General features: G+C 39.9%; 1 pseudogene; it reads left to right on the top strand.

Moving 5' to 3' along the window:
• The first annotated feature begins 18,925 nt into the window (after window positions 1-18,925).
• LOC128660780 (meiotic nuclear division protein 1 homolog) lies at window positions 18,926-19,456 on the top strand (annotated as a pseudogene).
• Window positions 19,457-27,380: the final 7,924 nt, after the last annotated feature.

Below are 27,380 nucleotides of genomic sequence, written 5' to 3'. Positions count from 1 at the left end.
AATTTACCAATCAGTTCATTGATTCCTCAGACAAGGGTAACCTTTTTAGGTTTCTAGAATAGATTCAGTGTCTATGACTCTGTCCTTGTCAGACAAGAGAAGTTTAACATTGATTTCAGCTTGTCAAAACCTTCAGTCACAATCATTCCCTTTGGTAGCTTTATGCATGGAAATTTTAGGTCTTAGGACTGCCGCATCAGATGCGATCTCCTTTGCTCGTTTTCACATGCGACCTCTTCAGCTCTGTATGCTGAACCAATGGTGCAGGGATTACTCAAAGATATCTCAATTAATATCTTTAAACCGATTATACAACACTCTCTGACATGGTAGACAGATCACCATCGTTTAGTTCAGGGGGCTTCTTTGTTCTTCCGACCTGGACTATAATCTCAACAGATGCAAGTCTTACAGGTTGGGGAGCTGTGTGGGGGTATCTGACGGCACAAGGGGTTTGGGAATCTCAGGAGGTGAGATTTCCGATCAATATTTTGGAACTCCGTGCAATTTCAGAGCTCTTCAGTCTTGGCCTCTTCTGAAGAGAGAGTTGTTCATTTGTTTGCAGATAGACAATGTCACAACTGTGGCATACATCAATCATCAAGGAGGGACTCACAGTCCTCTGGCTATGAAAGAAGTATCTCGAATTTTGGTTTGGGCGGAATCCAGCTCCTGTCTAATCTCTGCGGTTCATATCCCAGGTATGGACAATTGGAAAGCGGATTATCTCAGTCGCCAAACGTTGCACCTGGGCGAATGGTCTTCACCCAGAGGTATTTCCTCAGATTGTTCAAATGTGGGAACTCCCAGAAATAGATCTGATGGCTTCTCATCTAAACAAGAAACTTCCCTGGTATCTGTCCGGATCCAGGGATCCTCGGGCGGAGGCAGTGGATGCATTATCTCTTCCTTACAAGTGTCATCCTGCCTATATCTTTCCGCCTCTAGTTCTTCTTCCAAGGGTATTCTCCAATATTCTAAAGGAATGCTCGTTTGTCCTGCTGGTAGCTCCAGCATGGCCTCACAGGTTTTGGTATGCAGATCTTGTCCGGATGGCCTCTTGCCAGCTGTGGACTCTTCCGTTAAGACCAGTCTTTCTGTCTCAAGGTTCTTTTTTCCATCAGGATCTCAAAACCTTAATTTTAAGGTGTGGAGTTTGAACGCTTGATTCTTGGTCAAAGTGGTTTCTCTGACTCTGTGATTGATACTATGTGACAGGCTCGTAAATCTGTATCTAGAGAGATATATTATAGAGTCTGGAAGACTTATATTTCTTCAGGATGGTTTAGATAAAGGTTTGTCCGCAAGTTTCTTGAAAGACAAATCTCTGCTCTTTCTGTTCTTTTTCACAGAAGGATTGCTAATCTTCCTGATATTCATTGTTTTGTACAAGCTTTGGTTCATATAAAACCTGTCATTAAGTCAATTTCTCCTCCTTGGAGTTTGAATTTGGTTCTGGGGGCTCTTCAAGTTCCTCCTTTTGAACCCATGCATTCTTTGGTCGTTATATTACTTTCTTGGAAAGTTTTGTTTCTTTTGGCCATCTCTTCTGCCAGAAGAGTCTCTGAATTATCTACTCTTTTTTGTGAGTCTCCTTTTCTGATTTTTGCATCAGGATAAGGCGGTGCTGCGAACTTCTTTTGAATTTTTTACCTAAGGTTGTGAATTCTAACAACATTAGTAGAGAAATTGTGGTTCCTTCATTATGTCCTAATCCTATGAATTCTAAGGAGAAATCATTGCATTCTTTGGATGCTGTTAGAGCTTTGTAATATTATGTTAAAGCTATTAAGTCTTTCCGAAAGACTTCTAGTCTATTTGTCATCTTTTCCGGTTCTAGAAAAGACTAGAAAGCTTCTGCCATTTCTTTGGCATCTTGGTTGAAATCTTTATTTTATCATGCCTATGTTGAGTCGGGTAACACTCCGCCTCAAAGGATTACAGCTCATTCTACTAGGTTAGTTTCTACTTCCTGGGCGTTTAAGAATGAAGCTTCGGTTGATCAGATTTGCAAAACAGCAACTTGGTCCTCTTTGCATACTTTTACTAAATTCTACCATTTTGATGTGTTTTCTTCTTCTGAAGCAGTTTTTGGTAGAAACGTACTTCAGGCAGTGGTTTCAGTTTGAATCTTCTGCTTATGTTTTTTTCATAAAAATTTTATTCTGGGTGTGGATTATTTTCAGCAGGAATTGGCTGTCTTTATTTTATCCCTCCCTCTCTAGTGACTCTTGTGTGGAAAGATCCACATCTTGGGTAATCATTATCCCATACGTCACTAGCTCATGGACTCTTGCTAATTACATGAAAGAAAACATAATTTATGTAAGAACTTACCTGATAAATTCATTTCTTTCATATTAGCAAGAGTCCATGAGGCCCGCCCTTTTTTGTGGTGGTTTTGATTTTTTTGTATAAAGCACAATTATTCCAATTCCTTATTTTATATGCTTTCGCACTTTTTTCTTATCACCCCACTTCTTGGCTATTCGTTAAACTGAATTGTGGGTGTGGTGAGGGGTGTATTTATAGGCATTTTAAGGTTTGGGAAACTTTGCCCCTCCTGGTAGGAATGTATATCCCATACGTCACTAGCTCATGGACTCTTGCTAATATGAAAGAAATGAATTTATCAGGTAAGTTCTTACATAAATTATGTTTTTGGGGTATAGTCGTATTCCACGCTATTCCGTGCAGTCGGGTAGTGGTGGCTTTAAAGCAGTTCGGAACTTGTAAAGAGGTACTTACGCGTTTTCCTAACAATTGCTGCCCTAGTTTAGAAAGCCAGAGTTGGCTACTCTGTTCTTTCTTGTTCAAAGGTCTCTGTGAAGAACTGTGTCTTCTAATACATTGTAACTGTCTACATGCCGGACAGCGGAGCAGGTAAGTGCTTTTTCTTCCAGTTGGGGAGACCATGCACTTAACAAATTAAAAGACACTGCTTTTTTATTGGGACATAGATAATCCTGTTGTATGGGTTACACTGGGGCATGAAGCAGGCACTGTAGCATGTGTGAGACTAACATTTAAACTCTCTTTTTTTTTTAAAACGAAAGGGGTAAAATGTTTTTATTAGGCTTTATTTTCTGACACATATTTACTTGATAAAACAATACAAGTTTAAACTGAAAGTAAGCAGAATTTTCTATTTCAGCAGCTTATTCATTTCCCATTTGCTTTATAAAAACAACGGATGTAACATTTTAAACTGTCAGGTTTGGAAAAACGGTTATTTCTGGTAATCAGTGTACCAGGAAGTAGTGTCTCTCTGTGTTGCAGCAGTAATTTGAGCTCGGCAGTTGCGGTCACATGACCGGCTTTACTTCATAACGTTTCTGAAGAAAAAGTAGTTTTTTCTCCATTTCTGGGTGATCCACTCTTAATCAGGGCCGGATTTACATCTCAGGTGCCTGTAGGCACAAAAACCTGAAGCGCCCCCCCCCACCCCCCCCACCCCCCCTAGAAAAAAGTGGAAAAAATGAGGACTTTTTTTTATTATTATTTAGGACAACTAAAAATAAATATTAGATGTAAAATTACATTTTCCCTTTTATGGAGATACACAAATACACACACCAATTGCAATATTTGTTGTAATGGAAGCTACACCAAAAATCAATATTCACTTGACTCAAATGGCCATACAATTTCTATTATGTATAACAAAAACAAATCATGTTAAACTTTTAATGCAAAATATTCTAAAGAAAACCCTATTTAAAGGGACATCAAATGTGACAGTTTGCTGGGCATTTTATTATTGCACTAGTGCTTGCAGAGAAGTGTGTTAGCCTCTTGCAAAAGAGTTAAACACATAGTCAATGTCAGTTCTGAGACAGCAATACACATCTGTGCAGACCCAGATGGGCTCATAGGACATGTTTATTGACAAGCCATTAGTGTATTGCTTTTCTGGAGATGACTTTGACTATGTGCTTAACATTTTGTTGGAGTCAAACACAGTTTTGTGTAAACAATAGCAATATTAAAACTAGCAGCATGCAAGCTCATCACCATCAACAACCTGTGCAGCCAGTGGAAGAAAATATAAAATGTAGGGAAAAAAATCTTGTAAACTCTGATATTTTTGGTACAAACACACACAGATGTTACATTTATTTTGTTCTGAAATATAAATATCATATGATGTTGCTCTCAAAGGAAAACATGGAATGTTGTAGATTATATGTAATCCAGGGGTCAACAAATGTGTTTAAAATTAGAATTTAGAAATTCAATGGGAGGGGTTTAGTTTTAATCTTTGCCCCTCTCTCCTTCATGGCTCCCTCAACTGCTGTAACATATTCCCAATGAAACACTCGACTTTGTAGGCACCTGGCAGCACAATTCTTACTAAAATAAATGCCCTCATAAAAAAAAAAAAAAAAAAAAAAAATTTTTTTTTTTTTTTTTTTTTTTTTTTATTATTGACAGGCAGGCGCCCCTCACTGCAAGGCGCCTGTAGGCACATGCCTACTGTGCCTAATGGGAAATCCGGCCCTGCTCTTAATTGGTAGCGGTAAAGCACCTTAATAATTGAGATGTGGGGTTGCCTGAGGGGTATTTTAGAAGTTTATTTCATGTTTTATTAAATGTTTTTTCTTAAATTTTCTCTCATAATTTTAGCTGGGGATCGATCTTAATTTGGGATAAAATTTAAAGTATTTTTTCTTGGCTTATTTTAATTAAATATTAAAATCTTTTAAACTTATCTGTACAAGTTTATTTACTGTTTCACAACATTTGCAAGAGCCTGCTCTCATGAATTCATGCTTATTATGTTTAGATGCACAAATTGCAGCTCCTATGCAATTTTGTTCTTCATGTGTCAAGAAAACCTTGCAAAATAAAGGTAAATTTTTAGCCTAATGTCTCTCAGGATGATGCTGTTAAAATAATACCTCAGCTTTCTCCTGCTATTTCCTAAGCCTCAATGGCGTCACATGCAGTGCCCTGCGGTTCCTCTATAACTCCTAGTGGAGTTTATTTAAAAGCAGAAATTGCTGCCCATGTATCTTCAGCGGTATCTGCGGCATTAGCTGCCATTCCCAGATTACAGGGAAAATGTAAGAGGAAATCTAGAAATTCAGAAAGTAAGGTGCCTGTCCTCAGTTTTGCTTCCCAAGTTGCCCTTTCTCATAAGTTTGATAAAGACGATACATCGGGACTTTCTGAGGGTGAAATCTCAGATTCAGACAGTATAATTTCTTCTTCTGAGACTGAGGTGGTATCCTTCAGATTTAAGCTTGAACACCTTTGTGTATTGTTAAAGGAGGTTTTAGCTACTTTAGATGACTCTGATACCCCTGTCATTGTCACTACTAAGAAATCTAGTAAACTTAATAGTTTCTTTGATGAACCTTCCACTTCGGAGGTTTTTCCTGTGCCGGATCGTGCTAGGGAGATTATCTCACAGGAATGGGAGAAACCTGGGGTGTCTCTTTCCCTGTCTCCCTATTTTTAAGAAAATGTTTCCTGTCGAGGACTCCATTAAAGACCCTTGGTATACTGTACCCAAAGTTGAAGGTACCATTTCCAGTCTGGCTAAGAGAACCACTATTCCTTTTGAGTATAGCTGCTCTTTTAAGGATCCGATGGACAAGAATCCTCTAGACACAGCATCCACTGCTGCTCTCCACTTCAGCCACACTCCTAGGTCTGTTAATAGACAAGGAGGTGGTGTAGGTATTTTACTTTCCTCTCGTTGCACCTTTCAACAAATACATCCCATCTCTTCCCTCACATTTCCCTCATCCGAAACCCACATGATTCGCTTATTCTCTCCTCTCTCTATATGTGTTGCAGTCATATACTGACCCCCTGGCTCCTCAACTCAATTTCTAGATCACTTGGCTACTTTATTTCCTTTCCTCAGACACCCCTGCCCTCATTCTTGGTGACTTCAACATCCCTCTTGACAATCCCTCTGCCTCATCTGCAAAACAACTTCTGCAACTCACTTCCTATTTCGGTCTGTCACAATGGACTCATTCTCCCACTCACAAAGACGGTCACTCTCTTGACCTGATCTTTAGCTATCAATGCACTCTCTCAAACTTCACAAACTCCCCCTTTCCTCTTTCTGACCACCATCTCCTTACTTGCAACATATCATCCCTCCCTACAACTATCCCTCCTTCTACTCCTCACACCAAACTTCACAGAAGCATTATGTCATTAGATCAGCAACAGCTTGCTAATTCCCTCAAACCTCTCCTCTCATCCTTCTCCTCCTGCCCTGAACAATCTATCTGCCACTATAATTCCACCCTTACATCATCCTTGACAATCTCGCCCCTCTTACCATAGATCGGAAATCACACACTCATCCTAAACCCTGGCATACTCCTCTGACACGGTACCTACGCAGATGTTCCTGTACTGCTGAGCGGAACTGGAGAAAATCTCGGAGCTCAGCTGATTTTCTTCATTACAAATTCATCTTGAACTCCTACTATTCTGTCCTTAATCTCCATAAGCAACACTACTTCTCTACTCTTATCACTAATCTTTCTTCAAACCCAAAACGTCTGTTCTCCACTTTCAATACTCTCCTCTGCCCTCCCCCACCTCCTAATACAACTTCTCTGTCAGCTCAGGACTTTGCCAGCCACTTCAATAACAAAATCGACTCCATCAGAAATGAAATCAGCTCACAACATAATTCCATTCTCTCCCCCCTCAAATGCTCTCAATCAACCACAACCCACATAACCTTAAACTTAGCTCATTCTCCCCTGTTACTGAGGAAGAAGTTTCGGCACTTATACTGCGCTCTCACCTCACTACCTGTCCCCTTGACCCTATCCCCTCACAGCTACTCCCCTCCCTCTCTGCTACCCTTACCCCTATACTAACACACATTTTCAACCTCTCCCTCAGCACCAGTATATTTCCCTCATCACTGAAACATGCACTGGTCACACCTATCCTCAAAAAACCTTCCCTTGATTCTACCTCCCCATCCAACTACCACCCTATTTCCCTCCTCCCTCTTGCCTCAAAGCTTCTCGAAAAACTAGTATATACACGCCTATCCCATTTCCTTACGTTAAACTCCCTTCTTGACCCACTGCAATCTGGATTTCGTCCCCATCACTCCACAGAGACAGCATTTGTTAAGGTTACCAACAACCTACTTACAGCAAAATCAAAAGGCCACTTCTCTCTGCTTATCCTCCTTGACCTGTCCGGAGCCTTTAACACTGTTGACCACCCTCTTTTGCTCCAAACCCTCCAATCCTTTGGCATCTGTGACACAGCCCTCTCGTGGCTCTCTTCCTACCTTTCAAACCGTACCTTTAGTGTAGCCTTCTCTGGGGCCTCCTCTGCCCCGTCACCACTTTCTGTCGGAGTACCGCAAGGCTCTGTCCTCGGTCCCCTTCTCTTCTCAATCTACACGTCATCACTAGGTTCCCTAATAAAGTCCCACGGTTTCCAATATCATTTGTATGCTGATGACACCCAAATCTACTTCTCTGCACCAGACCTATCTCCTTCCTTGCTAACCCGTGTCACTAACTGTCTTTCTCACATCTCTTCCTGGATGTCCTCTCACTACCTCAAGCTAAATCTCTCCAAAACTGAGCTCCTCATTTTCCCCCCTTCTTCCAAAATCTCCACCCCCAATCTCTCTATAACTGTCGACAACTCCATCACTACCCCTACCCCACATGCCCAATGTCTCGGGGTCACATTTGACTCAGATCTTTCTTTCACTCCTCACATTCAGTCCTTGGCTAAAGCCTGCCGCTTCCACCTTAAAAACATCTTTAAAATTAGACACTTCCTTACACAAGACACAACTAAGATTTTAATCCATTCTCTCATTCTTTCCCGCCTCGATTACTGCAACTCTTTCCTCTCTGGTCTCTCCACCTGCCGCCTAGCTCCTTTACAATCCATAATGAATGCCTCTGCCAGACTCATCTTCCTTACACGTCGCTCTTAATCTGCTGCACCTCTCCGCCAATCCCTTCACTGGCTTCCTCTAGGATCAAACACAAAATTCTCACTCTGACATACAAAGCCCTCAACTGCACTGCTCCCCCCTATATCTCAGACCTTGTCTCCAGATACTCTCCCTCCTGTACCCTTCGCTCTGCTCATGACCTCCTACTCTCCTCTCTGGTTACCTCATCGCACTCCCATTTACAGGACTTCTCCAGACTGGCTCCCATCTTGTGGAACTCTCTGCCTCGCTCCACAAGACTCTCCCCTAGTTTTGAAAGCTTCAAGCGCTCCCTAAAGACTCTACTGTTCAGGGATGCATACAACCTTACTTTATACCAGCTCTACTCCTCCATTGCTATCTCCAAAACCCCCTTAGCATGTAAGCCTAAGAGTGCAGCTGTTTGTAGATCACCTTCTTAAGAGCTGACTACAACAGTGCAACTCTTGACAGGGCCCTCTACCCATTTGATCCCTATAATTGTTTTGTTGTACTCCACCTTTGTTTATAGCGCTGCGGAATCTGTTGGCGCTCTACAAATAACCGATAATAATAAGAAGATGAAGCTGGAGGCTTATTTGAAAAAGATTTATGTTCATCAAGTTCTCCAATGGCAACCTGCGGTGTGTATTGCCACCGTGACTAGTGCGGCATCTTATTGGTTCGACGACTTGTCTGATTCTCTTCAAGTAGAGGCTTCCTTCAATGAAATTCAATATAGGATTAAAGCTCTTAAGTTGGCCAATTCCTTTATTGCAGATGCCATTTTACAGGTTGTTTTCTAGTTTCGCTGTCCTAGCCTGCAGGGCGTTTTGGTTGAAATCCTGGTCTGCGGACATTTCCTCTAAAGTCAAGTTTCTGGCAATTCCTTTCAAGGGCAAAACCTTATTTGGACCCGGTTTGGCAGAAATTATCTCTATTATGGGTGGAAAAGGGTCTTTTCTATCTCAAGATAAGAAGAATAGGCCTAAAGGACGTCAGAGTAATTTTCGTTCCTTTCGTAACTTCAGAGGAAAGCCTTCCCCTTCTTCTTCCAAGCAGGAACAATCCAAATCTTCTTGGAAACCCAATAAGTCTTGGAAGAAGGGGAAACAATCAAAGAAACCTACAGCTGATTCCAAATCAGCATGAAGGGTTTGCCCCCGATTCGGGATCGGATCAGGTGGGGGGCAGACTTTCTCAGTTCTCTCAAGCCTGGATATGAGATGTCCCAGATCCCTGGACTGTGGACATTGTATCCCAGGGTTACAAATTGGAATTCAAGACTTTTCCTCCCAGAGGCAGATTCCTTCTCTGAAGATTATCTGCAGACCAGATAAAGAGAGACGTGTTCTTGAAATGTATACAACATCTTTCCTCCCTGGGAGTGATAGTTCCAGTGCCAGGAACAGGGTCTCTGGTTCTACTCCAACCTATTTGTGGTTCCCAAAAAAGAGGGAACTTTCCGTCCCATTCTAGACTTGAAGTGTCTAAACAAGTTTCTCAAAGTTCCATCCTCCAAGATGAAGACTATACGCTCTATTTCTTCTATAAGGTATGACGAGTCCACGGATTCATCCTTTACTTGTGGGATATTATCCTCCCGCTAACAGGAAGTGGCAAAGAGAACCACAGCAGAGCTGTCTATATAGCTCCTCCCTTAGCTCCACCCTCCAGTCATTCTCTTTGCCTACTCTAAGTACTAGGAAGGGTAAAGTGAAAGAGGTGACAAAATGTTAGTTTTTATTTTCTTCAAGCAAGAGTTTTTTATTTTAAATGATACCGGTGTGTACTATTTACTCTCAGGCAGCAGATGGATGAAGACTTCTGCCTGGAGGCTGATGATCTTAGCATTTGTCAATAAGATCCAGAGCAGTTCCCACAGAATGGCTGAGGAGTACAAGAAACTTCAGTGTGAGGAACGTTTTCATGCTATATAGCAGTGAGGTATGTTCAGTCATTTTTTCTGGAGAGACTGTGGTGTTTCAGAAAGGCTGACAGTATCCCCATGAGGGTAAGGGTAAGCAGTAATCCTAAAGAGAAGAGGGGTATTACTAAGCTTGCATATAGGGGCTAATAAAAAATGGTTGACACTGAGTTTGAATGTTTGTGGGCAAACGTTTTTTGAACTGATAAAGTTTTTGGCTATAACGTTTTTTGAAACTTTATTGAGGGTACACTTGGCTTCTTTTTTGGGTTTCAGAACCCACATGGCTAGTTTGGAACCGCTCTGGTGCGGTTCATTTAGACTGAATAAACATCAAGTGAGATGGGCGGGGCCTATTTTCACGCCTCCGTTGCGTAGTTGTATTTACAAAGCAAGCAGCAAGCTCCAACTCCGGTGGGCCCTTGTGGAAGTGTTGGGCCAAATCGAAGCTTTAACCCCGTTTTTCCAATCCCTGAGGGTAGGTAGGCGCCACAGCAGGGCTGTGGCGAGGTGCTGGGGGTGTTTTTTCTGGATTTAGGCCTTATTAACTATCCGGTTTTTCACAGTAAAGGGTTAAGTGTTCCTTTCTTTGTGGGGCAAACTTAGCTGCATAAATCTTATATAAAAAAATCGAAACGATTGGTGTATTTTAAAGCAGTTTTGCAAAACGTGTATGCTTTTTTTCTCTTAAAGCCGCAGTACCGTTTTTTAAGATTGTTATTTTTTCACTAAATAAAGTGTTTTCAAGCTTGTTTGTGGTCATTACTAGCCTGTTCAACATGTCTGACATTGAGGAAAGCCAATGTTCTATGTGTTTGGAAGCCATTGTGGAACCCCCACTTAAAATGTGTCCCTCATGCACTGAAAGGGCAATGAATTGCAAAGAACATATTTTAGCTAATAAAAGTATGTCGCAGGATGATTCTCAGTCAGAAGGGAATCAAGTTATGCCATCTAATTCTCCCCAAGTGTCACAACCATTAACGCCCGCACAAGCGACGCCAAGTACTTCTAGTGCGTCCAATTCTTTCACCCTGCAAGATATGGCCGCAGTTATGAATACTACCCTCACAGAGGTTTTATCTAAGCTGCCTGGGTTGCAGGGGAAGCGCAGTAGGTCTGGTGTGAGAGTAAATGCTGAGCCCTCTGATGCTTTATTAGCCATATCCGATGTACCCTCACAATGTTCTGAGTTGGGGGTGAGGGATTTGCTGTCTGAGGGAGAGATTTCTGATTCAGGAAAGATGTTCCCTCAGACAGACTCGGATATGACGGCTTTTAAATTTAAGCTAGAACACCTCCGCTTGTTGCTCAGGGAGGTTTTAGCGACTATGGATGATTGTGACCCTATTGTAGTTCCAGAGAAATTGTGTAAAATGGACAGATATTTAGAGGTCCCTGCCTACACTAATGTTTTTCCGGTCCCTAAGAGGATTTCTGACATTGTTGCTAAGGAGTGGGATAGACCAGGTATTCCCTTTTCTCCCCCTCCTACTTTTAAGAAAATGTTTCCCATATCAGACACCATGCTGGATTCGTGGCAGACGGTCCCTAAGGTGGAGGGAGCTATTTCTACCCTGGCTAAGCTTACAACTATACCTATTGAGGACAGTTGTGCTTTCAAAGATCCTATGGATAAAAAATTAGAGGGTCTCCTAAAGAAAATATTTATTCATCAGGGTTTTCTTCTGCAACCTATAGCGTGCATTGTTCCTGTAACTACTGCAGCTGCTTTTTGGTTCGAGGCTCTAGAGGAGGCTCTTAAGGTTGAGACCCCATTAGATGATATTCTGGATAGAATTAGGGCTCTCAAGCTAGCTAATTCTTTCATTACAGATGCCGCTTTTCAACTGGCTAAATTAGCGGCAAAGAATTCAGGTTTTGCCATTTTAGCGCATAGAGCGTTATGGCTTAAGTCCTGGTCTGCTGACGTGTCATCAAAATCTAAGCTTTTAGCCATCCCTTTCAAGGGTAAGACCCTATTCGGGCCTCAACTGAAAGAGATAATTTCAGACATCACTGGAGGAAAAGGCCATGCCCTTCCTCAGGATAAGACAAATAAGATGAGGACCAAACAAAATAATTTTCGTTCCTTTCGAAACTTCAAAGGTGGTCCCTCTTCCTCCTCCGATGCTGCAAAGCAGGAGGGGAATTTTGCTCAATCCAAGTCAGTGTGGAGACCTAACCAGACTTGGAACAAAGGTAAACAGGCCAAGAAGCCCGCTGCTGCCACCAAGACAGCATGAAGGGGCAGCCCCCGATCCGGGACAGATCTAGTAGGGGTCAGACTTTCTCTCTTTGCTCAGGCTTGGGCAAGAGACGTTCAGGACTCCTGGGCTTTAGAAATTGTGACCCAGGGGTATCTTCTAGACTTCAAAGATTCCCCTCCAAGGGGGAGATTCCATCTTTCTCGATTGTCTGTAAACCAGACAAAAAGAGAGGCGTTCTTACGCTGTGTAGAAGACCTATATACCATGGGAGTAATCCGCCCAGTTCCGAAAGCAGAACAGGGGCAGGGGTTCTACTCCAATCTGTTTGTGGTTCCCAAAAAAGAGGGAACCTTCAGACCAATTTTAGATCTCAAGATCCTAAACAAATTCCTCAGAGTCCCATCCTTCAAGATGAAGACCATTCGGACTATTTTACCAATGATCCAGGAGGGTCAATATATGACCACCGTGGATTTAAAGGATGCATATCTGCACATCCCTATCCACAAAGATCATCATCAGTTTCTCAGGTTTGCCTTTCTGGACAAGCATTACCAGTTTGTGGCTCTTCCCTTCGGGTTGGCCACAGCTCCCAGAATTTTCACAAAGGTGCTAGGGTCCCTTCTGGCGGTCCTAAGGCCGCGGGGCATAGAAGTGGCACCTTATCTGGACAATATCTTAATTCAGGCGTCAACTTATCAACTAGCCAAATCTCACACGGACATCGTGTTGGCTTTTCTAAGATCTCACAGGTGGAAGGTGAACGTAAAAAAGAGTTCACTTACTCCTCTCACAAGAGTTCCTTTCCTGGGAACTCTGATAGATTCGGTAGACATGAAAAAATTTTTGTCGGAGGTCAGGAAATCAAAGATTTTAACCACCTGACGAGCTCTTCATTCCATTCCTCGGCCGTCAGTGGCTCAGTGTATGGAGGTAATCGGACTAATGGTAGCGGCAATGGACATAGTTCTGTTTGCTCGCTTGCATCTCAGACCACTGCAACTATGCATGCTCAAACAGTGGAATGGGGATTATGCAAATTTATCTCCTCAGATAAATCTGGATCTCAAGACCAGAGACTCTCTTCTTTGGTGGTTGTCACAGGATCATCTGTCCTGTGTTTCTGCAGGCCAGCATGGGTCATAGTGACGACAGACGCCAGCCTATTGGGCTGGGGTGCAGTCTGGAATTCCCTGAAAGCACAGGGAGTGTGGACTCAGGAGGAGGCTCTCCTCCCGATAAATATTCTAGAATTGAGAGTGATATTCAACGCGCTTCAGGCATGGCCTCAGCTGGCTTCGGCGAGATTCATAAGATTCCAGTCGGACAATATCACGACTGTAGCATATATCAATCATCAGAGGGGAACAAAGAGTTCTCTAGCGATGATAGAGGTTACCAATATAATTTGATGGGCAGAGACTCACTCTTGCCATCTATCAGCAATCTATATCCCAGGAGTGGAGAACTGGGAAGCGGATTTTCTAAATCGTCAGACTTTTCATCCGGGGGAGTGGGGACTCCATCCGGAGGTGTTTGCACAATTGATTCATCGATCTGATGGCGTCAAACTTCCATGTTACGGTGCTCTAGCAGTACCTTGGTCGTTCAACCTGGCTTATGTGTTTCCACCATTTCCTCTCCTCCCTCGTCTGATTGCCAGAATCAAACAGGAGAGAGGTTCGGTGATTTTGATAGCACCTGCGTGGCCACGCAGGACTTGGTATGCAGACCTGGTGGACATGTCATCCCTACCACCATGGACACTACCACTGAGACGGAACCTTCTCATTCAAGGTCCGTACCAGCATCCAAATCTAGTTTCTCTGCAGCTGACTGCCTGGAGATTGAACGCTTGATTTTATCCAAGCGGGGATTCTCTGAGTCGGTCATAGATACCTTGATTCAGGCTCAAAAGCCTGTCATTAGGAAGATTTATCATAAGATATGGCGTAAATATCTTTATTGGTGTGAATCCAAAGGCTACTCATGGAGTAAGATCAGGATTCCTAGGATTTTGTCCTTTCTCCAAGAAGGATTGGAGAAGGGGTTATCAGCTACTTCCCTAAAGGGACAAATATCTGCTTTGTCAATTTTACTGCTCAAGCGTCTGGCAGGTGTTCCAGACGTTCAGTCGTTTTGTCAGTCTTTAGTTAGAATCAAGCCTGTGTTTAAACCTGTTGCTCCGCCATGGAGTTTGAATTTAGTTCTTAAAGTTCTTCAAGGGGTTCCGTTTGAACCTATGCATTCCATAGATATTAAGCTTCTATCTTGGAAAGTTCTGTTTTTAGTTGCTATCTCTTCGGCTCGAAGAGTTTCTGAACTATCTGCATTGCAATGCGACTCGCCTTATCTTGTTTTTCATTCTGATAAGGTGGTTTTGCGTACCAAACCTGGATTTCTTCCTAAGGTTGTTACTAATAAGAATATTAACCAGGAAATTGTTGTTCCTTCCCTGTGTCCTAATCCTTCCTCTAAGAAGGAGCGTCTGTTGCACAACTTGGACGTGGTTCGTGCTTTGAAGTTTTACTTGCAAGCGACCAAAGATTTCTGTCAAACATCTTCTCTGTTTGTTGTCTATTCTGGAAAGCATAGAGGTCAAAAGCTACGGCTACCTCTTTCTTTTTGGCTGAAAAGCATCATCTGTTTGGCATACTAGACTGCTGGACAGCAGCCTCCTTAAAGAATTACAGCTCACCCTACTAGAGTGGTGGCTTCCACATGGGCTTTTAAAAATGATGCTTCTGTTGAACAGATTTATAAGGCTGCGACTTGGTCTTCACTTCATACCTTTTCCAAATTTTACAAATTTGATAATTTTGCTTCTTCGGAGGCTATTTTTGGGAGAAAAGTTCTTCAAGCAGTGGTGCCTTCTGTTTAGGAATCTGTCTTGTCCCTCCCATTCATCTGTGTCCTATAGCTTTGGTATTGTATCCCACATGTAAAGGATGAATCTGTGTACTCGTCGTACCTTATAGAAGAAAAGTAAATTTATGCTTACCTGATAAATTAATTTCTTCTATGGTACGACGAGTCCACGGCCCGCCCTGTCATTTTAAGACAGATTATATTTTTTTGATTTAAACTTCAGTCACCTCTGCACCTTTTAGTTCCTCCATTTTCTTCCTCTACCTTCGGTCGAATGACTGGGGGGTGGAGTTAAGGGAGGAGCTATATAGACAGCTCTGCTGTGGTGCTCTTTGCCACTTCCTGTTAGGAGGATAATATCCCACAAGTAATGGATGAATGCGTGGACTTGTCGTACCATAGAAGAAATTAATTTATCAGATAAGCATAAATTTACTTTTTTCCTTTAGTAAAAGAGGGTTAGTTCATGACAGCCATAGACCTAAAGGATGCGTATCTTCATGCTCCTATTCATAGGGACCATCACAGATTCCTGAGATTTGCCTTTCTGGACAAACATTTCCAGTTCGTGGCTCTTCCATTTGGTCTAGCCACGGCTCCCATAATTTTTTCAAAGGTTCTGGGGGCTCCTTTGCCAGTGATCTGTTCTCGTGGAATTGCTGTGGCACTCTACCTGGACGACATATTGGTTCAGGCGCCATCTTTTCAACAAGCAAAATGTCTTTTCTTTGTTCCCACGAATGGAATGTGAATCTTAAAAAAAGCTGCTACAAGAGTAGTGTTCTTAGGTAATCGATCTGATGGTGGCTTCCATGAACATAATTCTTTTTGCTCGATTCCATTTGAGAGCTCTCCAGTTGTGCAAGCTCAGACAATGGAATGGCGACCATGCGGATCTATCTCAGAGAATAGAGTTAGATCAGTTGTCAAGGGATTCTCTCCCATGGTGGATTTCTCAGGTCATCTGTCTCAGGGCACATTCTTTCTGAGACCTTTCTGGGTGATCGTGACCACGGATACGGACCATGAAACTTGTTAAAAGTACAGGGCCTTTGGACTCGAGAGGAGTCTGCTCTTCCCATCAACATCTTGGAGTTGAGGGCGATTTACAATGCTCTATTGGCTTGGCCTCAGTTGTCCTCAGCCCAGTTTATCAGGTTCCAGTCAGACAACATAACCTCTGTGGCTTACATCAATCACCAGGGAGGAACTCAGAGTTCCTTAGCCATGAAGGAGGTTACTCAGATCCTTCGGTGGGCAGAGCCCCACAATTGCTCTCTATCTGCATCCACATTCCAGGAGTAGACAACTGGGAAGCGGATTTTCTGAGCAGACAGACTTTTCATCCTGGGGAGTGGGAACTCCACCCGGAGGTGTTTTCCAGCTTAGTCTTCAAATGGGGGGTGCCGGAGTTAGATCTGATAGTGTCCCATCAGAACGTCAAGCTTCCAAGGTACCGTTCAAGGTCAAGAGATCCGCAAGCCATTCTGATAGATGCTCTGGCGGTTCCTTGGGTTTTCAGGTTGGCATATACCTGTTTCCTCCGTTTGCTCTCCTTCCATGAGTCATTGCTCGTATCAAACAGGAGGGGGCGTTGGTTATTCTAATAGCCCCTGCGTGGCCTTGCAGGATCTGATTTGCAGACCTAGTGGAGATGTCATCTCTCCCACCTTGGAGACTACCTCTGAGGAAGGACCCCTGATTCAGGGTCCCTTCCTTCATCCAAATCTTGTTTCTCTGAATCTGACTGCTTGGAGATTGAACGCTTAATTCTGTCTAAGCGTGGTTTTTCTGAGTCGGTCATTGAGACCATGATCCAGGCTCGCAAGCCTGTTACTAGAAAGATTTACCATAAGATATGGCGTAAATATCTTTATTGGTGTGAATCCAAGGGCTACTCTTGAAGTAGAATTAGAATTCCTAGAAATTTATCTTTTCTTCAGGAAGGCCTGGAAGGGTGAGATTTCTGCTTTATCAGTTTTACTACATAAACGTTTGGCGGATGTGCAAGATGTGCAATCTTTTTGTCAGGCCTCAGTCGATCTCAGGCCTGTCTTTAAGTCTGTTGCTCCTCCTTGGAGCCTTAACCTTGTTCTTAAAGTTTTACAGCTGGCTCTATTTGAGCCTTTGCATTCCATAGACATTAAGTTGTTATCTTGGAAGATTTTGTTTCTTGTTGCTATCTCTTCTGCTCGAAGAGTCTCGGAACTCTCAGCTCTGCAGTGTGATTCCCCTTATCTTATTTTCCATGCCGATAAGGCGGTTCTTCGTACTAAGTTAGGTTTCCTTCCTAAGGTTGTTTCTAATAGAAATATCAACCAGGAAATTGTTGTTCCTTCTCTGTGTCCTAATCCTTCTTCTTCCAAAGAACGTTTGTTACACAATTTGGATGTTGTACATGCTCTTAAATTCTACTTACAGGCGACTAAGGATTTTCGCCAGTCCTCTGCCCTCTTTGTCTGTTTCTCTGGGAAACGTAAAGGTTAGAAAGATACTGCTTTTTGGTCACAAAGTATAATTCATTTGGCTTATGAGCCTCCTGAGAGAATTACGACTCATTCCACAAGAGCTGTTTCCTCTTCTTGGGCTTTCAAAAATTATGCTTCTCTGAAACAAATTTGCAAGGCTGCAACTTGGTCTTCCCTATATATTTTTTCCAACTTTTACAAATTTGATACTTTTGCATCGGCTGAGGTTTCTTTTGGGAGAAAGGTTTTTCAAGCGGTGGTGCCTTCTGTTTAGGACTGCCTGTCTTGTCCCTCCCTATTTATCTGTGTCCTCTAGCTTGGGTATTGGTACCCAACACCATATCTTAGGAAAGAAAAACAAAATTTATGCTTACTTGATAAATTTATTTATTTCCGGATATGGTGAGTTCATGGCCCCACCCTTTATTTTAAGACAGTTGTTCTTTTGACTATAACCTCAGGCACCTCTACACCTTGTGTTACTTATTTTTCTCCATTCCCCTTTGGTTGAATGACTGGGAGTTGTGGGTAAGGGAGTGATACTTAGCAGTTTAACTGTGGTGCCTCCTGCTGGCCAGGAGTGATATGCCCAACAGTAATTACTCAAGCCGAGGCGGGGTTTATGTAATACCCTGATGTGCGAGGTGAAATTATGGGCGGCGCAGGTTTCAGCAGTTGTGCTGAAGCCTGCGCTGTATATGTAATCTCGCCCCTTATGTTCTTACCCAAACAATTACTTTGTAGAATGTTGCAGGCTCAATACTTATGTGTTACAGCACTTTATTATTGCACTATTGCTTGTCTACTTAATGGTATATTCTGGTCAAAATTTAAATGCACATAGATTAATTACATTTTTGAATAGAAACATATTTGCAATATACATGTATTAGCAAAAATGCTTCTAGTAAAAGTTATCACTGTTTTAGTGTTAACATTTTTCCGTGCATGTGAAGCATAGCTAGATATTCTCAGTGCACCAGCATTCTAAATACTGCAGCTGCCCAGAGTACCAGTGGGGCTTGTATCATGTATGTTTTGTATCATGTATGTCATTAACAAATTGAGTCATTACCAGATAGTGCAAACACCATAGGCTCTCTGAGCAAGTACTGTGTTTAAAATGCTGGTGCACGTAGCATACTCAAATACACTCTTGAAACAGCTATAACTTTTATTAGAAGCATTTTTGCTAATACATGTATATTACACAAATGCTTCTGTTTAAAACTGAAATGCATCCAAGTGGATTCCATTTTTGGCTGGAATGTTCTTTTTAAGTCAACTCGAGAACAACAGTCTACTAATGGGACATAAGTGAAGACATCTGACGAGCCAGTGACAACAAAAAAATAAATGTGTGCAGCCACCAATCAGCAGCTAGCTGCTGGTAATGCATTGCTGCTCCTGAGCTTACCTAGGTATTCTTTTAACAAAGGATCCCAAGAGAGTGACGTCGATTTGAAGTACATTCAAAAAAGGATCTTAAACCTGGGTTAAGGATCAAGTGACAGTTAGCAACATGTCTAAACAAAGAGGTCTTAGTGTGGAAGAAAGAGATTGGATGATGGAAATATTTTTTGAGACTAAAGATTAATTCCAATTAAAAGATTTGGAGAAAATTGCACTCAAAGAAAAAGGAATTACATCCATTTCTGTAAAGAAGGTAATGGTGGACACAGATCAAATTGGAACATCCAATTATTTTGGGGGCTTTTCCTAGCAAGGCTCTACATGCCTGTTAACAAAAACTAGAGACTTTGGAGAGTCAGTTCACAGAAGCTAACCAGAAAAAAAAGTCCTTGCAGCAAAGTGTTAAAAAAGCAAAAGTTGAACGCCAAGATACCTGGGAATGATCAATAATGGCAAAGGAGCTGGCAAGATAGAACTAGAGAAATACAAATGACCCAGATGTTATTAAAGAAATGAGAATGACAATAAAGTAGCCAAAGAAGCAGTGTACCGATGGACAGATAATATATCTGCTGTAAAATCATGGGCCAAGAAAAAGTTTGGTTTTGAAGAGAGTAAAATTGACCAGACTTTAAAGTGAAGGTCAATTTTTCATGTGAAAGTGCCCGGTTTTTAAAAAAAAAAAAATAATTAAAAACAAGGGCACTTTCATTCATGAAAATTGACATTTCAGCCGTTTTTTTAAATATACTTACCTTTTCTTCTTGAAGCCGGTCCAGTGCTTCACCATCCCGTCGCAAGCCTCTTCATACGTCGGCAATGACGATTCCGGCATCCTCCAATCACGGCTTTCCCCCGGGGTAATCATTGCCTGAGGCAATGCCATGATTGGAGGAAGCCGGTTTCGTCATTGCTGGGTAAGTAAACCAGGAAGAAGCAGGCGGGGCATCGTTTCAGAACGGCGATCCAGCGTTTCAGAAGAGCAAGGTAAGTATTTTTAAAATACGGTGCTATGTCAATTTTCATGAATGAAAGTGCCCCTGTTTTTAATATTTTTTTTTTTTTTTTTTTAAAAACGGGCACTTACATATGAAAATTGACATTCACTTTAAAGGGCCATGATACCCACATTTTTTCTTTCATGATTTAGAAAGATAATACATTTTTTAAGCATCTTTCTAATTTACTTCTATTATCTAATTTGTTTTATTCTCTTGATATTCTTTGCTGAAAAGCATATCTAGATATGCTCAGTAGCTGCTGATTGGTTGCTGCACATAGAAGCCTCATGTGATTGGCTCACCCATGTGCATTGCTTTTTCTTCAAATAAGGATATCTAAAAAAATTAAGCAAAATAAATAATAGAAGTAAATTGTAATGTTTTTTACATTTGTATGTTCTATCTGAATCATGAAAGAAAGATTTTGGGTTTAGTGGCCCTTTAAAGGGCCACTAAACCCAAAATCTTTCTTTCATGATTCAGATAGAGGATAGAAATTTAAACAACATTACAATTTACTTCCATTATTTATTTTGCTTCATTTTTTAAATACCCTTAGTTGAAGAAAAAGCAATGCACATGGTGAGCCAATCACATGAGGCTTCTATGTGCAGCAACCAATCAGCAGCTAGTGAGCATATCTAGATATGCTTTTCATCAAAGCATATCAAGAGAATAAAACAAATTAGTTAATATAAGTAAATTAGAAAGATGTTTAAAATTGCATTCTCTTTCTAAATCATAAAAGAACAAATGTGGGTGGCATGTCCCTTTAAGTATACCTTGACTACGTTGAATAATTTAATATGTAAGATTACTGTTTATGGACACCTACATTTTATTGTTGATCATTTGTTATACTTTTTTGTTTCTTTATTTGACTTTTGAGTTATATACTTTTATGTTGTATATATTAAAGTTACTTTTTTCTTTGTAATATATATATAAGGATCTTAAAGAACAGTCAACACAGTAGATTTGCATAATCAACAATTGCAAGATAACAATACAATGCAATAGCACTTAGTCTGAACTTCAAATGAGTAGTAGATTTTTTTTTCTGACAATTTTAAAAGTTATGTCTTTTTCCACTCCCCCTGTACCATGTGACAGCCATCGGCCAATCACAAATGCATACACACTTATTCTTGCACATGCACAGTAGGAGCTGGTGACTCAAAAAGTTAAAATATAAAAAGACACTGCACATTTAGTTAATGGAAGTAATTTGGAAAGTTGTTTAAAATTGCTTGCTCTATCTGAATAATGAAAGTTTAATTTTGATTGAGTGTCCCTTTAAAATGATGTTCTGTCTGAACCATAAAAGTTTAATGTTGACTTTCCTTTAAAGGGACATGAAAGCCAACATGTTTCTTCCATGATTCAGATAGAGCATACATTTGTAAACAACTTTCCAATTGACTTCTGTTATCAATTTTGCTTTGTTCTCTTGGTATCCTGTCACCTGTTTAGACTGAACAGTATGGTTTGTCACTGCAGATTAAAGGGACAGTATACTATAAAATTGTTTTCCCTTGTTTCCAATTACTTTTTTTTTACTAGCTGCAGAGTATAAAATGTATGCGATTTGCTTTTTAAGGCTTATTTGTGTATATGAAATAGCTGATTTTGTGTTTTGAAGCCACAACCTAATAAAATGGGTTGAGCTTGTAGGTATAATCAGATCTCATTACTTTATCACATTGTGTAAATATACCTGCTTCTTTATCTTATATCTGTCCATAAAACAATCACCAATACTTAGAGAGAACAATGGAAAATTAACATTTTATTACCTTATCTCTTCTATAACCCACTGGGAGTGTAATTTATTCTACTGGCTGTGTTAACACTGCTTGGCCTCAAGGCCAAAAACTTTAAGGATAGGTGTGGATACCACAGGCTACATAAACTATTTTAAATGCCAATATAAGGGTAATGGAAATACTTATAAACAATTTAATACACTCCAGCAGGTAAAGTGGATCATTGGGAACAAATTAAAGGGGAGAACATTTTTGAGTAAACTGTCCCTTTAAGGTTTGCAACTGTAAATGACATTGAGGCAATTAACTTGTACCTCTAATTGACATGCATGTTCCTTAAGAGAATTTTGTGATGTACTTGGTTTGCTGAGCTCTGTTTTCCCTCACTTATAAGCCAGCTCTGAATATGAAATTCATGTAGATTTCATGTAACACTGTGACGCACATAGCACAGCCATCCCACAGGAAAACAGAAGACAACAAAAGCCCCAAATTATGTGTGACCATAAAGAAAATATAGCAATTAGTCCTACACTACAGAGAAGATGACCCTAAACCTGGAAGTAAACACATCTGTTACTAATATATTACAAAGTACTGTTCAACTATGTTTAAAAATATCTAAAAAAAATCCTGGCAGTGGTTTGGCATTGTTTACTGGAATTTTTTTTTATGACTCTTTTTTTTTTATTATTATATCTCCCACCACATTTTTCGCCAAAAGAATGCTCTTTTACTTGTGAAGATATTGGACTTATTATATATGTTACAAAAATGATTTAACAACTTCAGCTGAGAACAAAAAAAAGAATGCAATTACTGAGGCTATATAGACATGATAGATTATTCATGGGATATTCATGCAGATGAAATGGTACAAGCTAAAAACCTCAGGAGAGTTCAGCTATTACAGGAATGACAATGATTGAAGGCTGAGAACTTTGCTAGCTTGAGGTTTTATTAAGTCAGAAAAAAATGCACATTAATTCAGCAAGTGATTCTCTGGCAGCTACTTGCATGAATACTGCAAGGAGAACGGTCTAGTCTACTGGCAGCCAGTACTTTACAAGGACAGTGTCCAAATCTGGAATAAGTGGTGACGGTCACAATATAGCAGATGATGGCTTTGTGCGACCTCTTGCAGCTTGTTGGTTTAACTAGACGGATACAAAAACAATTACCTTATTTGGTAGGAATGCTATTCGTGGATCACTAATGCACCTCAAATGTCCAGTTATCTTGAAAAGGCAGAAAGGGAGCTTATCATTATATGTCATGTTTCATTATGTTAAAATGGTGTGTTTTTTATTACAATGTCTGCTTATTTTAAAAATAGATTTGTGGCCATCTGCCCCATAGAAATGGAAATCAACATTCCCCTGAGACAATAAAAATTAGAGACAAAAACATTAACAATAAATAAAATAGAAATACAAAAAGTATTAATAAAGCTTAGTACAAAAAAAAAATTTGCTCTGGGCCAAGAATATTCCATTAAATGTAAAATCATTATTTCATTATTTATTAAATGATTTATTTATCATTGCAATTATTATTATTAGTTTTACTTTTTGTATTTAAATTGTTGAAAGCAGCAGCAGCAGCAGCAGCAGCATTCTCTGTCATTCTGCAGTTAGATAGGTAGGCAGAGGTATCAGACATTTTTTTACTTCTGATTGTTTTTTTAAAAAAAAACTTTTATTAAAAGGTCTTTCTAATAAAAACATGACATGCTGTAATCCATTAGAGTATGGTAATTGTAAGACTATTGAACCTTCAGTACTGTGTGTTTAACCCCTGCAATGCAGTTAAACACACAGAAGAAATACACAAGCTGATCCAATCAGCAGCCCTAGTTGCATGACTCGGATGTGCACCTAGCGGATATATCAGAAAGAAGGCAATGGAGATTCTCCTCATAAAGCAAAAAACTTCTCTTTATTGCATGACAGGATCAGACATAAATATGACGTTTTGGGGCGATGCCCCTTAATCATGTGATAAAATTACAAGCCTAACACACCTGGTTAAATAGGCATTTACCTTGGAATTTAACCCTTACATTCTAAACAGCAACTTGCTGAGAAAATCTTTAGCGCCGTCTTCAGACCATATGCGCAATTGTGCTGGATTAAAAAACAGCTAAGAAGCCTCTGAGGTAAAATAAATATATATAATATTACTATTATTAGATACATAACATGCTAAATATACACATACTGTGCATCTGATAGTAAATCTGTATTGATACAAAAGTTACTAATTACACGAGTTTGGTGTATAGATACATTTGATATTTAGCCATTAATTTCTTAAGAAACACATTGCGAGTGGTCACTAAGCTTCAGGGTTCAAAACAAAAACTATATGAGCATGTCATTTTTTTTAATTAGAATGGTCTTTCTAATTTTAAACAAAACAGATATATAATATAAAATGAAAACCAATTAGTTTATTTCCATATACATACAGTATACAACAGAAGTGAGTACACCCCAGTGCGATATCACTTAAATGCCAAATAATTCAAAATTGTATAACCTAACAGTAACTGCATTACGTCTAAGTTTTACAGCAGGGTATTTGCTCTTATGTACAATTAAAAACTAACAGTTTAGATTTGCTATATTAAAAATACCGGCCCCAAAGCAGGAAATCAATGCAACAAAAGTCAGTACACCTTTCATTACTGAGATTCAAATCTTTTATTTTTTTCAATACTTTGCATGTCCACCTTTATTTTTGATGACAGACTCAATCCTCCTTGGCATGGAGCAAACCAGTGTCGTACAAATTTCTGGAGAGATGTTCTGACCTTCTTCAGAAATCATTTTTTTCATCTGTTCTTTGCTGGAGGGGTTGTGTTGCTCTAGCATTCTCTTTAAAATACCCCAAAGGTGTTCTACTGGATTCAAGTCAGGTGACATACTTGTCCAGGTCATAGTTTTCACTTGTTTCTCCTTTAGAAACTCCTTTGTGATTTTGTGTGTGTTTTGGATCATTATCATGCTGGAATATTTGTCCTCTGCCAAAATTCTGGAGACTGGGAGTCATCTTGTCAGCCAGTATTTTGGTATATCCCAGGCATTCATGGTGCCAAAATGTCATCTCCCCAACACCTTTTGCAGTCATGCAGCCCCATATCGTCACACTCCCACCTCCATGATTCACTGTCGGGACTATGCATTCACTGTAATAATCCTGACCAGGTTCACACCAAATATGCTGCACCCCATCTGAGCTAAAAAAATTGTATCTTGGTCTTGGCTATCTTACCAAATAATGTACTCCCAGTATTCATCAGGCTTTTAATGTTGTTTAGCAAAGTTTAATCTTACAGTTTTGTGCAGAAGAGCAAGCAAGGGTTTTTTACTTGGATGCTGTCCATAGAAGTTGACATTATGCAATGTCCTTAGCACTGTCTGAGCTGTCACAGAAACTCCAATTTCTATCGATAATCCCTAAACAAAATCTGAAGCACTTGCCTTGATGCAAATCTGAAGCACTTGCCTGTTGCCTGTTTTTCAGAGCTAGATTGTGCAAGTAGCGCACTGTCCGTGGCGTCATTTTAGGAGGACAGCCACTGTGGCTCTGATTTTTGGCACTGTGTATTGATCTATACCTCCTGATTATGGCTGCAACTGCGTTTTGACTGATTTTTAGTTGGTCACCAATCTTCATGTATCCTTTTCCATCTTTGAGAAGTCTCAAAATCAGATTTTTCAATTCCTCTGGCAATTCTTTTCCATGTGGAGACATGATGCAAACTTGCAGATAGACATAGCCAATTGGTCCAAAAATTAGACTGTTCTGGTAACTATGCTCATGCAATTAGTCTAATTAGAAATCATAGGTGTACTCAATTTTGTTTCAGTGGTATTCACTTTTGTTGCATTAAGTTTCTACTTTGGGGCCTGTATTTTCAATATAATCTTTCTAAAGTATTTGTTTTTGATTGTTTAAAATAGGAAATACTCGTCAACTTAGAAATAAAACTATTATTGAGAGGTGCTGCAATTTTGAATAATTTGATATTTAAGTGCCCAGGGGTGTACTCACTTCTGTTCTCACTTCTGTTGTATACTGTACATTATTATACACATATCACAACAAAATAGCAAATTACATAAGTGCAAGTACCTGCAAAGGTCAGTGCTTATTAATCTGTCAGTGCATCCTTATGTAATCTTTATAACAAACTTCCATTTTCAATGTTACTTTTTGTTTACTATAGTAGATAACGTCCCTCAGACAATAAATAGAGGCTTCTCCTGGACTTCACTTTTCTTGTTTGGAGGGAAACATAAGGAAAAAGAAATGTAAAACTGGAATAAAGGGCCACTTTTGGACCCAGAACATAGATTATTGCACATTTATGGAGAGTGGGAGAGAGATGTGTGACAAACTATGTCAACGCTGAAAGAAAGCCTATATTACTGACACAATAAAAGATGGCTGCTTATGATAGAATTCATATGAAACTCTTCTCCTGTCAGGGAGTAAAATCCAAATGCATCCTATGTCTAAAAGCAGGATCATGTACTTATCTATTTGTAGAATGACAACCATTTAAGTCTCACAAATATATTGGATCCCCCTGGGGTAAAACTCTTAAGATAACAAGCGCAGAGCAAATAAAAAGCAGTCTGAGTTAGCCAACTTATACCTGTTTAACGTCTCTTAAAGGCATATGAAACAGTGCTCCTTCAGTAAAAATAAATATGCTAAATAAAAAACATAAAAAGAAACATATTGTCTAAAGAACAGCAATCAACTTACTTTTTATCTTGCAAAATGAGCTCTTAGAGCCACTGCCCTCAGGTAGATGAGAGAGTAGACATGTTGGTAATAGGTCTGGATTAATGAACCATAACATTTAAGCCCACACTACTGGCAGATGGCACTTGGGAGAGGCAGATGAGAAGTAAATATCTCAATTATAAGAATTGTGTAAATTGTAAGGAACTAAAAAAAAACGCCACTAGTTACATAGTCACACTGCGCTATAAACAGGGCATAACCATAGGATAATTCCAGTTTAAACCTAGATAACAGAATTTTTGGCAAACATAGTAGTGTATCATGTTGATTCTTTCTCTTGACAAAAATAAGAAATTAAAGCTAAAATCATTAACAAAAAATCAGTTCCCCAGATTAGGCATTTTCAGCCTACAGAAATCACATTTTAGTGACTAACCTACTCCAATCTTTAGAGCTGAATGTCCCCTAATGTCTAGTTGTTGGGGCCCACTTAAAGTAGATTTCAAATGGATATATTGTACAGAATAGAGTTATATTAACTGAATGATGCACTAGTGGGGAGCTTAGCTTATTAAGCATGCCCTATTCTCATTGTACTATATAACGGCTGAAAGCAAGACGTATAAACACATAAATTAACCCTAACTTTGTGAACAAAAGAGTAATACAGGGGTTAACTATCCTACCTTATTTAAGAGAGGTTGGTTATATAGGCTATTGTCAGAAAATATATCCTTTTCACCTCCTGTAAGATAAACCAAGTATATCATAAATAATACTACTCATCTGATAAGTGAGCAACACACCATATTACAGAATATGCTTGGTTGTTGCAACAATTTACCACGTTACCCTCTGGGTGGAAAAAAATAAAGAAGGAGCTACTCGTTTACATATACACAAGTCTACATATCAAAGCAACCCAAACTGTAATAAATTGCAAGCAGCGTATATGAAAGTCTGTTGGTCACTGTATAAATATAACTATATAATAGAGATTTAGGGGTAGATTTACTATGCAGCAAATTCTACATTC

This window comes from Bombina bombina, chromosome 1, assembly GCF_027579735.1.
Source record: "Bombina bombina isolate aBomBom1 chromosome 1, aBomBom1.pri, whole genome shotgun sequence".
Classification (NCBI taxonomy): Eukaryota; Metazoa; Chordata; class Amphibia; order Anura; family Bombinatoridae; genus Bombina; species Bombina bombina.
The sequence above is the reverse complement of the archived record's forward strand: the minus strand, read 5'-3'. Positions and strand labels throughout refer to the sequence as shown.